General features: G+C 35.3%; 1 pseudogene; it reads right to left on the reverse strand.

The window, feature by feature from the left end:
- Window positions 1–11,289: 11,289 nt before the first annotated feature.
- On the reverse strand, window positions 11,290–12,997 carry LOC101428911 (septin-2 pseudogene; annotated as a pseudogene).
- Window positions 12,998–13,406: the final 409 nt, after the last annotated feature.

The raw sequence follows: 13,406 nt of genomic DNA on the forward strand, positions 1-13,406 counted from the left end.
CGCAAGGAGTGCACCCCGTAAGGAGAGCCGCCCAGCGCGAAAGAAAGTGCAGCCCGCCCAGGAATGGCGCCGCACACACAGAGAACAGATGCAAGATGAAGCAAAAAAAAGAAACACAGATTCCCGTGCTGCCGCTCACAGCAACAGAAGCGGACAAAAAAGGTCCAGCAAATGGACACAGGAAACAGACAACGGGGATGGGGGGAGGTGGGGGGTAAGGGGAGAGAAATAAATAAATAAATCTTTTTAAAAAATACTAAAGAAAATTAAATGTAACATTAAAAAAAAAAAGAGAAAAATGTAAAAAAAAAAAAACCACAACCCAAGAAAGAAAAAAAATGTTAGAGTTTACTTAATTAAAAAGCCTTGCTCTTCAAAAATCATTATTAAGTAATTGATAAACAAGTCACAGAATGGGAGAAAATGCTTGAAAGTTACTTATTATCAACTTGTTTCCTAAATATAGGAAAAAATAATAAAACTCAACAGTGAGAGACCAAAAATCCAATTAAAATGAAGGCAGAAAATCTGAACAGATATCTCATAAAAGACAATAGATGCTATATATGTCTTTAAGAATGGCTGAAACCCAAAAATCTGACAATACTGACTGCTGGCAAGGTAGAGGAAAAGGGACAATGTAAAATGATGCAGGTACTTTGACAGAGAGTTTGGCATTTTTAAGTGTAGTCTTTTTATACAATTCAGCAATCATATGCCTGGATATTTACTCAAATGATTTGGAAAGTTCTGTCTACTCAAAAATATGCATGCAAATATATATAGCAGATTTATTCATAATCACCAACAACTGGAAGCAACTAAAATACCCTTTAGAAGAGGAATAGTTAAATTCACTTCTAAATGACACTCAGCTTAATAAAGGTACAGATGGATATGTATAGAAATATTTATAGACATGTGCATATATAAGGGTAGTGAACACATACATTTCCTTGATCTGTTACCTGAGAAGACCTAAATACAATGGCACACTGATAGTAGCACACACACCCACCTACCACCCTGATCTTTGTTTCTAATAGCATTCCCCAATAAAACATTCCCCAACATGGAGAAATGACTGATTCTAGGATTGACTGGGGAAGGAAGCATACAAACTGAACCTGGAACTTTTTTTTTTTTTTTTTTTTAATATCAGGAACTGCTAAAACACAAGGATAACATAAATACACAATAATGGGGTCATGTCATCAGGACACAATAACCAACTAAAAGTGTTCCCAATGATAAATATTTTAAAAGATGAAGCACATATTTAAGTACTATTGTGTTATAAACCAAAGTATAAAATAAATATTCATGTGTCATATAAGTAAATGTTTAAATAAGCAATGAAATGGGAAGAATAGGCAAATCTGCTGTGCAGAAAAATTACCAATAATCTATACAGATTCTCTGACCTCAAGAAGGTTGGCAATAACTCCCCACCTTCAAAGTGTAGTTATACATATTGACTTCTTTCCAAAGAGTACAACATGGAAAAGAGAAAGAAGATAATTATTGATGATAGTTTATACTATCAATGAGAATAGCACTTTTCCAACATGATAATTCTTCCAGAAAGCCATTAACCCAATCTAATAACGAGAAAAATATCAGACAAAATCCAATAGAGATAGTCTATGAAATTCCTTAGCAGTATCCCCCAAAACTGAGAAATAGTCACAACCAAGAGAAGCTTGAGGAACCATGAAGACTAATTGTGATGTGGTATCCTGGAACTCAAGAAGGATATTGGATAAATATCCTTATTCAAAGGACATTTGAATAAAATATAGACCTTTGTTAATGATAATGTATCAATATTGGTTCATTAATTCTGACAAATGTATCATAATAATGAAAATCATTAACAATAGAGGAACTCTACTACATCTGCAAATTGTCTTTAAATCTATAATTTTTCTAAAATAAAGTATTCATTAAAAGGCATAAAATGCACAAAATATACTTTTATTCCTTCCTAATGAAACATACCCAAAAGAAAGTTCCCATGTTGAAATGAGGATATATGTAAATTTCCAAGTATCTACACATTGAAATAAAAATCATCTTACAATAATTTGAATGAATACCCATATAAAACATTTAAAACATATATCAGGAGAGATGGCATGGTCAACTTTTTCTACCAACTTATAGACATATCTCTGTAAGTCCTCTTTTTCCCCAGTATAGTTCCTATCAGGCTATCTGACATACCCCCACCCCAAACTAGACCTTCAACTCTTCCCCTGCAATGTACAACTTCTGATAGCTGAATAATGTAAAGCAGTTTAAGAATTGACTGATAGTATACGCCAACTTAATATCACCGTGTTAAAAGTGATCAAAATGTAAACAAACATAATGAACTTCCATTATTAGGGACATTTGAACTAGATATCCTGAAATGCTTTTACTAAAATGCAGCAAAAATTAACACGAAAACTAAAAAGAAGTCATTTTAAATGATTAGACAGGACTCCAAATATATAGTGGAATTTCCCTATGGTTAGGAATAAATGGACAGAGGAAGTAAGCCAGCAGTACCTCTGACATTATCCCGGCAATATTCAGAAACCTATGTAGTCTCAATATTTTTGTGTCATATGTAAAATACAGAATAATGATGCCAAACACTCTATATAAATGCTAGATGTAGAAAGGATTAATCCTTGGGAAAAAATTCTCAGCTATGATACACTACAGGAAAAAACTCTTCCTTATCTTTAATTTTTTTGAAGGTGAAGAAAGAAAAAAAAGGCCTCCTTTGTTATTTCACAAACATAAGCCAGCTAAAATACAGAGTTTTGGAACTTAAAATCATACTATGTAGCATTAAACCTTAAAAAAAATTCCATTTAATGAAAAGGAATTTAAACTGTAAACATGTTTGGTAGAGGCAAAACACAAATCCTCCATGGAAAACAAAACCCTTTAGCATGTCACATAGAATATTCAAGGAAAGAATGTCAACAAAATGAAACACAAGGTCAAAATTCAAAACACTAAAATGAATCAAACAAGAAATGTTAGTTCAACAGATATTTCAAACAAATGAACCAATTTCACAACCAATTAAAATAACAAAATTATCACGTAGAATACGTAAAGTAAAGATGATTGGTATGCTTAAGGGAAAAGAAGAAAGGGAGTCATATGTGGGCAAGAAAGCAGTGACCCAGAAGATTTGTTTTAAAGTAGAACTTTTGGATATGATAATTATAAAACTAGAAATAAAATTCAAAGAAAATATTTAATAGCAAACAACAGAAGAGACAATAATTGCACTATTACACTGACTGATATAAAGTTTACATGTAAGGTAGCAGAAGGACAAAGAAATAGAAATTTGGAAATAGAGGTTAAAGTATTTCAGAATTCCTGAAAGATCATAGTGTGGAAGAAGGAGGAGAAAATATCCTGAGGAATACAATGGTTGAGAATTATTCAGAACAAATTTAAAAACAAAGATTCTTAGATTCTGAAATCCAAACAATCCACACAGAAAATAACAATAAGCCCACATGATACACTAACTGCAAAACAAAGATGTAAAGAGTCTAAAAGTAGATAGGATAAAAGATAGATTGCTTCAAAGGAAATACCATTGCGGCTTCAGTCATCTCAACAGAAACAGAGGAAGCCAGAAGGCAATTTCTTCAAAGTTCTATGAGAAAATAATCGTCAAACTAGAGAAGTTACACCTAGCACATAATTTTACAACAACTGTGGGACAAAACCGATTTAGATAAACAAAACTGAAAGGGATTACTATCAAGAGATTCTTGCTAATTAAATTCCCTAAGAATGCACTTCAAAAAAGTAAGTAACCTGAGAATAAGGTCCTGAGAAGTAGGAGAAAAGATAAATGAAGCAAATGGCAAACCGAAGTTAAATTTAAGCAGCCCTTGGTTCTAAATATCATTAATAATAATTTTTAATGTATATAAACAAACAATACAAAGGGGTGATTAGAATTAAATTATTGAGCATTTCAAAGAATTGCAGCAATATAAATTACCTTTCAATGTTTTTATATGTTAAAAGTTAATGAACAGTAGTCTAGAAATAATATGTCTATCTTTTAGACCATTAAATGGGGAAAAGGGAATGGAATTTGCTTCAGTTTGCCAGGCTTCTAAGACAAATACCACACAACGTGCTAGTGTAAGAACATGGAATCAGGAGCAGTAAGAAGGTTTTCTTCCTTTCAGGAGGGTAAAGTTTCAGGGGGACAGCAATCCTTGGGTTCTTTAAAGTCCCCTTCACATGGCAATTTCCTCTCCTTTCTCTTCCAGATTCCTGCAGACTTCCGGCTTCCACCCCCTCACCCCTTCTCCTCACATAGCTGTCTTTCTCTTTCTTCTGCTTCAAAGGACTTCAGTAATACAGATAAGGCCCAACCTCATTCACTTGGGCTACATCTGAACCAAACTATCTTGAAATGATCCTGTTGATAATGGGTTCACACCTACAGGAACGCAGGTCAAATCCCATGTCTAAATTGAAGGGCATAATTCAGTCCTCCACAGGCCAACAAAAATAATAGGAACCTAAATCATAGTAGAAACAATATCCAGAAAAAATAAATCCAAAATAAGTGACAAAAAAAATTTCCAAAATCATATGGTAGAAATAAAATTGAAAATATCAGTAATCCAAACTAATGTAAATGGACTGAACTTCTCAGGTGAAAGCATGAATTCTCAGTCTTATTTTAAAAATACTAACCAAAGAAAAGCAAGTATTATTCTATTAAAATCCACTATTTTAAATTCTTATATTCAACAATATACAAGAGGTTATAGGTAGCAGAGTTTGACAAGGAAAAGAAATAAAAGTGAAAATTAGAATGTAAAAACAAAATTATCACTATTTAAAAGTGGTATCACAGGAAACGGACTTGGCCCAGTGGTTAGGGCGTCCGTCTACCACATGGGAGGTCCACGGTTCAAACCCCGGGCCTCCTTGACCCATGTGGAGCTGGCCCATGCGCAGTGCTGATGCGCGCAAGGAGTGCCGCCCCACACAGGGGTGTCCACCGCGTAGGGGAGCCCCACACGCAAGGAGTTTGCCCCGGAAGGAGAGCCGCCCAGCATGAAAGAAAGTGCAGCCTGCCCAGGAATGGCACCGCCCACACTTCCCATGCCACTGACGACAGCAGAAGCATACAAAGAAACAAGACGCAGCAAATAGACACAGAGAACAGACAACTGGGGGAGGGGGGGAATTAACATAAATAAATAAATCTTTAAAAAAAATAAAATAAATGTGGTATCATTAACTATGTGGAAAACCCCCAAAAAACTACAAGAAAATTATTAGAATCAATAAATATGACCAATGGTATAGACTATAAGATCAAAAAGCAAAATATAAATTCTGTATTTATAGTAAAAGGATAGAAAATATGATTAGAATTTAAAATAGTTTTAAAAACTATCATGTAAAACAGCAACAAAGAAAGTAATGTACAGGGAATAAATTTGCAAAAGAAAGAAAAAAATTATAGACTTTCATTACCAGATTTTATTTAGGTTCTTGGATATGCTACAGAAATTAATTTCAAGAGCATGCTGAGTAAATTAGGCCAGTAATTTATTCAGATAGGGAGGGAAGAGAAATGGGAGAAAACAGAGCAAGAGTCCCAGGTGGAAAGGAAGGGGCTGAAAAGTGATAATGTGGGCTGATTTATAAGCTACAATTCCCCATTATAGGTTATAAATCCCTAGGTTTACTTGGGTGGCCATGTGGAAGAGGGAAAATGGCCAGAGAAGTGCAAAGAGGATAGGAATGGAGCACGAGATCATGCTTAGGCTCTGTGCCTGCCTTTTTAAACTATTAGTTATTCCACCCCTTTGCTAATGGCAGGGGACGGGTTCCATCTGTTTGCTGTTTTGATTGATTACCCCATGCATCAATTCCCCTTGAGGGCCCAATGATAAAGTCCTTGGGGAATATCTGGGGCTTCTCCTGGCTTCCAGAGGAAGTCTTTGTCCTGAGTATCAGAATCTTGGGGGTGGAGGTGCTCCAGCAGCCATCTTAAGGATTATTGATTTCCACGTGGACTCTCTGCCAGGTTCCAGATCCAGCTATTGACTTCCTATCTTACTAGCCTGTTTCACTTTCTTATAAGAAGAACTAAAGGAATATAAAATAAAGGTTTTGCATGTGGATATTGAACTAATTTCTAGAGATGTTGATTCTTTCCAAATTTATGTGTAGATTTGATATAATTCCAAGTAATATCCCAGCAAAGTTTTCATGGAATTTGACAAGTTATAATTAAATTTTACAAGGAAGATCAAAGGCGCAAGAATGTTCATGGCATTTTTGACCAAAAAAAAGTGGGATGACTAGATTTGAGCTGGCAGAAATAAAGATTCTTATAAATCTAATACATTAAGAAAATGTATGATTTGACAATATATGATTTGACAGTATATAGCAGCATATGACAGTATATGATGTCAGGGATGCTGAAACAAAGTAACAAAGATTAATTGACTTAAACAATGGGAATTAATTTTGTCATTTTGAAGACTGTGACAAAAGTGTAGAAGTCCAAAATCAAAGTATCAGTAAGATCATGCCTTCTCTGAAATTGCAGGATTCTGGTGGTGGCTTGTGAGCCCATAACTCAGTCTGTGTTTTCATAACAGGGCCATCTCACTACTGCTCTGTCACCTCCTACTGTATGCTCTGCTACTAAAGACTTCAGTCATACTGGAATAAGACCCAACCTCAGTCAACTAATCTAACTCTTAACAACTTCAAAGATCCTGTTTACAAATGGTCCACATCCACAGGGCCAAGGGTTAGGACTTGAACATGACTTGTTGGGAAACATGTTTCAATCCACAGCAGATACTGACAGAGTAATGAAAAAATAAATAAATGACATAGAACAAGAAGTCAAGAGAAATATCCACACATATACAAAATCTTGATATAGCACAGAAGTGTCATTAGAGAACATTGGAGAAAGGATGGACTATTAAACATGTGGTGATGGGGAAAATTATTTTTGATATGAAAAAAATAAAACTAAATATCTATTGAGTGTCTTTTATGAAGTTCAATTTCAATACATAAATTCATGAAGTATAAAGAAAATATTTTAAAACAAAAATAGAGAATGTTGTCTTTGCTTTTGGGAAAGAAAGTCTATCTTAACAGGACACATAAAGCATGATTACAGAAACAAAAAGTGAGGCGGAGAGTCCTGCTCTGTACTCTATAGTGATATAAATATATGTTCTAATGAAGTTTGTCTGCTTGAACAAATTAGGTCATTCCCTGAAGTCATTAAAAAAAGCATAAACAGATTGAAAATTTGACATTTTAAAATTAGGAACACCTATCAGGGAAGTGGAGGTGGCTCAAGTGATTGGACTTCCACTTACCATATAGGAGTTCCTGGGTTTGATCCCTGGGCCTCTTGGTGAAAAAAAAAAAGAAGGCATGCTGGCGTAGGGAGTCAGTGCCCACATGGTGAGCCATGCAGCAAGACGGTGATGCGACACTGGGAAAGGACAGAGGCAGCAAAAACAGCAGGGTGGGGAAGAGGAGGGGGTGGAGTGGGGGAAGAAAAACAAAAACACCTATCAGTTAATAGATAGCAAAAAGAGAATGAAAATACAAGCCACTGACTAGAAAAAGTTATTTGCAACACTTTTACTCAACAATAATATATATATATATATATATATATATATAATTTCTATTGGCGTGAAAGCAATTTCTGAACTAGCATATCCTTACAAGACACTAGCATAGAATCAAGTGGTATATTCAATTCATATGAAAAAAATAAAAAGTACTATGACTGTTTCTGCCAAATCAGCAATCTCAGAGCAAGTAAAAACCAGGGAACTTAATTCAGTCTGATATTATAGACAAAATAATAGTGGCACATTAATTACCATTCCCATGTAATCAAAGTGTCTGTATTCTGTGAGTGAGTTACACAGGGATTAGATGATTAGTTTACAGATGGCATTGGAAAAACATTTCCCTCTCAGTAAAACAGAGTTGGTGGTGTATATGATATGATATCTTTAGATTCTATAGCAACACAATTCTCAAGTACTTCCTGATGTGAAATTTAACTTTAAAGTTTCATTTCTATGCTCCAGCTCATGAACTTGACACTGTTCTATCACCAAGGGAAGATTATTCTCTGCATGGTATGGAATTTTAGAAGTTAATTAGAGATGCTACGTGATTTCACATACTTGTAAATGTTCAAATGGAGATTTGATAATCCTCAGGAAAGGGTTTTTCAGACAGAGAAAAAGGATAGATCTGTTGTTGATTTGCATTGCAGGTTTGATGTAAAGGTGACTGATTTAGAGAAAATTACAAGTGTCTATAGTATGTTTTTTTACTCAGAGGCTCTGATTCCTATGTGACATTCCTCCAGTGACTACACAGTAGATCAGGAAGTTACAGATATTGCAAGGATACAGATGTTAATGGCAATGAAGACTTTGGGCACTGCCAACAACTGTGACGTATAGGAGACTAAAATTATCATATTTAAAGAAGAAAGGCATTCTTACAAATCATGGCTTGTATAACGCTATATTATTCTTGCTTATGTTTTTCTCTATCTACCATTACATCCATGAAAACAAGGACCCTATTGAACCTAACTCAGTATCTTTTATATGGTAGAGATTTAATAAGTATTTGCCAAAAGAATACAGGAATGAATACAGTATAACCACTAGTGTTATATCGTGAGGGAGGCAAAGATGAATGACATGTAGCTTCTGCAGATTTCAATTTCATGAAAGTTCATATAGATTGAACATTTAGAGATGAATTCACAGTGTTTTGGCATGTGAAGGCATTCTTTAATATGATGTGCTAGATAACACCTCTATATGTTTCTATCACCTTTCTCTGAACTCCTTAGCACTTAATTGCTTGGATTGCTCATTTTAACACCTAATCACCTACTATCTTGCCTATGTTAATTGTCTGCCGATCACTCAGAGAATTTTATTGCATGCCTTTTGTCTTTTCTCAATTAGATATTTTCAACCTGAGGTACATTAAGAATTACTAAGGGGTCGACACGTACAATTAATTTCCAGATTCTAACATCCACATATGCCTTTCTTAAAGTTGGCCTGAAAACAAATCTAAATCCATATAGTCTGCTCTCACTTTACACAGTTAGGGCATATACCTCCTTCATCACTAGTTTTTATAATGTACTTTAACCAAATTTTTTTTTTTAAAAACCTTCAAGAGACCAGAGGGATATATTTAAATATTGTTTACAGGAAGTTCTCCTTTAATGCTTAATAAAAGCTCTCATAAATTTTTTTTTAAAATCTAAACAAGTGTGTTTTATCGATAAGAGATTAGCTTTAATGGATACAAAATTGCTGTGTAAAATAAGTGTTTTTAAGATAAATTTCTCTAGGTAGAGATTACCTCTTAGTAAAAGTATATATTTCTATTCATGTAGCAAAACAGAATGGGATTTACAAGTGTAATTGTCCCCATCCCGGAACACACAAATTCTATCAGGTGGCAGTTTGCCCTAAGTACAATTTTTACTCAAACATTATCAGGACTTGTAGTGACCACTTGCAAATCTTTTTTTTTCTTCTTCTTTTTCTTTTTTAGCTTTCTCTAGCATAGTTAATAAATGCCAAAATAACCCAAATAATTGAACTTGCTTGGGGGTATTGCAGTCATGGAAAAATTTTTCTTGGTAAAAACATTGCTCAATACACCTAAACATAGAGCCTTTAACCATTCAAAATTCACTGGTAAAAAGTCAAAGTTGACAAGAACACCATTTGAGTTTATGAAGTACTGTACCTTCATAAATAATGTATTTGACCTCATTTTATTTTTTGTCTGAACAAAATAGAAAAACCGAGCCAACCTCCTTCATCCTCATATTAAACTGTGGTAAAATAAAAATACGGAAGCAGCACCAGCTCCCTCCTCCTGCATCAGGGACTGCGCTGCCCACATAAGGAGAAATGCTGAGAAAACACCCACGGAGTGGCCCTGCAGCTCCTTCAAAAGCGAGGCCTCTCCACCAGCCTGTCCCTAGGATACAAAATATTTTCCATTCTTCTAGGATGCATGGAGAAATGTGCATTACACAAAATGAAGGAAATGACAAATAGTTCAGATAATATGCACACAAAATTATTACTATTTGCCTGCCCACAGAAAACCATTAAAAAACAGAACAACAAGGAAGAAACAGGAATTGGAAAAAACTGGTAAGTATTTGGGCCACTGACAGGTCCTAGGTCACAAAAACATACCTGCAAAGATTCCTGATTTCCACTGCTGGGGATGATCTTTACAAATGCATTTGAAGAAAAACATGTTAGGGTATGAAAATACAAAATGGTTTATTTCAAACAGGTCAATTATTACTTTTCTTTAAAAATCTATTTTTAATTGAGTTGATCAAAAATAATTTTGCTGAGTCTAAAAGAATCTTAGTGGCAATATGAAAATTGGAGTTGATACTTTGATTTTCTCTGTAGCACACAGTATAACCAAGACCAGGGAAGAACACTACAAAAGTGACTGCAATAGTGGTTTTAAAAATTATCTAGCATCAGAATCCAGAGACTTCTTAAAATTCATCCCTAAAATTCTGTTCTATAAAAAGCTAAGCATAAACATATATCTTATTAGATAATTCTTTTCCATTTTATTTGGTAAAAAGATAAACGTGTAGATGAATTAACGGTGTTGAAATATAGCAGCAAAACTGGTTTTAGGTGTTATGTCCAAACAAAGGCACAGAAGTATGTCTGTGTGTGGTGCTACTGCTAAATCATGGACTTGTACCAACTCAGCTCCTCTTTCTATATCACTGGGTCTCTACCACTCAAGAACACTTGGAATCAATGTGAATTTGTTTCTAGATATAAATCAAGAGTCTCATCAATGATTAGTAATTTAGGCCAACTGAAATGAAAGAAACTTAATATTATCTAAATATGCTGACTGATCCTTGAAACAATTCTAACATTAGTGGTTAAGGAGGAAGAAAAATGAAAATGGACAGTTCACACAAAACATAAAGTATAATATAGCAACGAAATGCAAATGTTAAAAATATTTCATACACAATAACTCACATACCAAATATTTTTTTAAAAATTTAAATTCTCAGACACATGTACTGTAGAACTTGGATGGGCAACCTTCCAACCATCTTAAGAAAAATATGCAACTGTACCCTTTCTCTGGAATGTTTTCTTTTTTATCTTGAAAATTATTTTCTTACACGTGGTGCCTTTGAGCACTGAAAGCTCCATCTCCTCTTGCATTTGCATCTTCATCTGTGCCTGCATTCTTGCAGTCATCTCTTTCATGCAATGAAGTTTAGCTCCCTTTTCCAACAATATCTGGTCTTTACTCCTATCCTCATTCTCCACCTTCCTGCCGCTCCACTTCAGCCTTTGGGGACAGAAGTTCTCACAGTGAAAGTCCTGGGTAACCTGCAGGTCCTGCAGGTGAGCAATGAACATCACCCAGAGCTTTAACAAGTCCTGCTCTGGGTTCTCCACCTCCACGACAACCCTCAGGAAGAGGCCGCTTCTGACTTCTTGCCTTTGACTTTAGTCAACTGATTTGGACCGACCCCAGCACAGAAAACGGAATGCTGGCAGAATGCTGGCCTTGTGAAATCAAGTCTGCTCTTTAAAATCCTCCTCTTCATCTGGCAAATGATGGATTTTGATGTTATGGTCTTCAATATAATCCAGAATCCTTTCCTTCAGTCCCTCCCTGTCCTTCAGAGTCAGTGTGCTGTGTCGGCTTTTGCAAGGGCATGCACAATGGTCACTTTATTGTGTATTGCCTTCATGAAAACAACATCTAAGTGCTTAAATCTATGTCCAAAAGATAAAATAATGTAAAAGTAGCAATGCCCTCTATCTACGATGTGCGGAAGATTCAGTCCACTCTCATCATTCGGGTACTATTCAAACTGCTCAGCGACGTTGGCGACAATGGTCTTAAAACAGCCTCAGCAGGTGACTGCGTCGCCGTAGCCCAGCAGGTCCACTAGTCAGATGCAGCTTGATCCCTGGCCCTTCTATCTCAACCGTTGAAACCTCAATTTGAACAGTTCTTTCAATTTTCTCTGCTGCTCCAGATAGGATTCTTTCTGAGTAGAGATCAGTCAAGAAAAAGCTGTTTATGAGTGTTCATTTTCCTATGCCAGATTCATCAACCACCATTAATGTGAACTCAAAACCCCTTTTTATGGATTTTTAAAAATATATATTTTTATTTATTTTTAAAAGAAACATAGAATACATAAAATGTTACATAGAAAATATGGGGGATTTCCATATGCCCCCTCCCCATATCCCCCACTTTTCACATATCAACTACTTTCACTAGTTCGGTACATTCATTTCAATTGATGAACACATTTTGGAGCATTGCTACACAGCATGGATTATAGTCTATATTGTAGATTATGGCAGGATATATAATGTCCTTTACCTGTCTTTTGCAATGTCAATTCCAAGTCCCAAAAATGTCCCCATATTATACCTCTTTTTCCCTCTTCCTGTCTTCAGCAACTCCAGTGGCCACTGTCTCATCAGTGATATAATTTCTTCCATTGCTAAAATCACAATAAGTATATAGTAGAATACCAGTAAGTCCACTCTAGTCCATATTTTATTCCACAAGGATTTTACTCCCTGAGTATTTGGGGATGGTGATGCCCACTGCACCTCTAATTGAGAGAGGGCTTTGACACCATATGGCTGATGGATGGGACTCTCTTGCTTGCAGTTGTAGACTCTCTAGGTTCCTTGGTGTGGTGGTTGTCCACCTCACTGCCTTGTTAGTTGTCCTGGATGAGTCTAATGAACTGGAGAGTACATGTTGCAGGGCCTGGCTGAAGATTTGCAAATCCAACATAGCCAGGAATTTCTGGATTCACAAGCTGATTTGGTTGCAGCTTAGACATTTTTAATAAAGTTTCATCAATGTGGCTGAGGGAGGACCAGATGTGAACTCTCAGAAATTCTTAAACCTTTAAATCTTTCTTCTCTTTACACACACACACACACACAGAGCACACAGTAACAGTCCAAATACATGCAGAGAGTTCTATGTTAGAAATGGATATATTGGCCTATATCTAAAGACCAAATTCAGAACAAGCAAAGCATTGCTGATATTTACTCTTTAAAATGTAATATTTTATAAAGATCACAGGACTGCAAAATTCTTTTAAAATTGAATTAATTTAATATGCAAAATACATATTCCTCCTTTAAACAATCTTCACATTATTTAACACTTTAAATTGATAGGTCTAATATTTCCTACCTCCTAATAACAAGAAATAAAATTTCTTAATTGAGGATAAAAAA

This window comes from Dasypus novemcinctus, chromosome 3 (assembly GCF_030445035.2).
Source record: "Dasypus novemcinctus isolate mDasNov1 chromosome 3, mDasNov1.1.hap2, whole genome shotgun sequence".
In the NCBI taxonomy this organism is placed as follows: domain Eukaryota; kingdom Metazoa; phylum Chordata; class Mammalia; order Cingulata; family Dasypodidae; genus Dasypus; species Dasypus novemcinctus.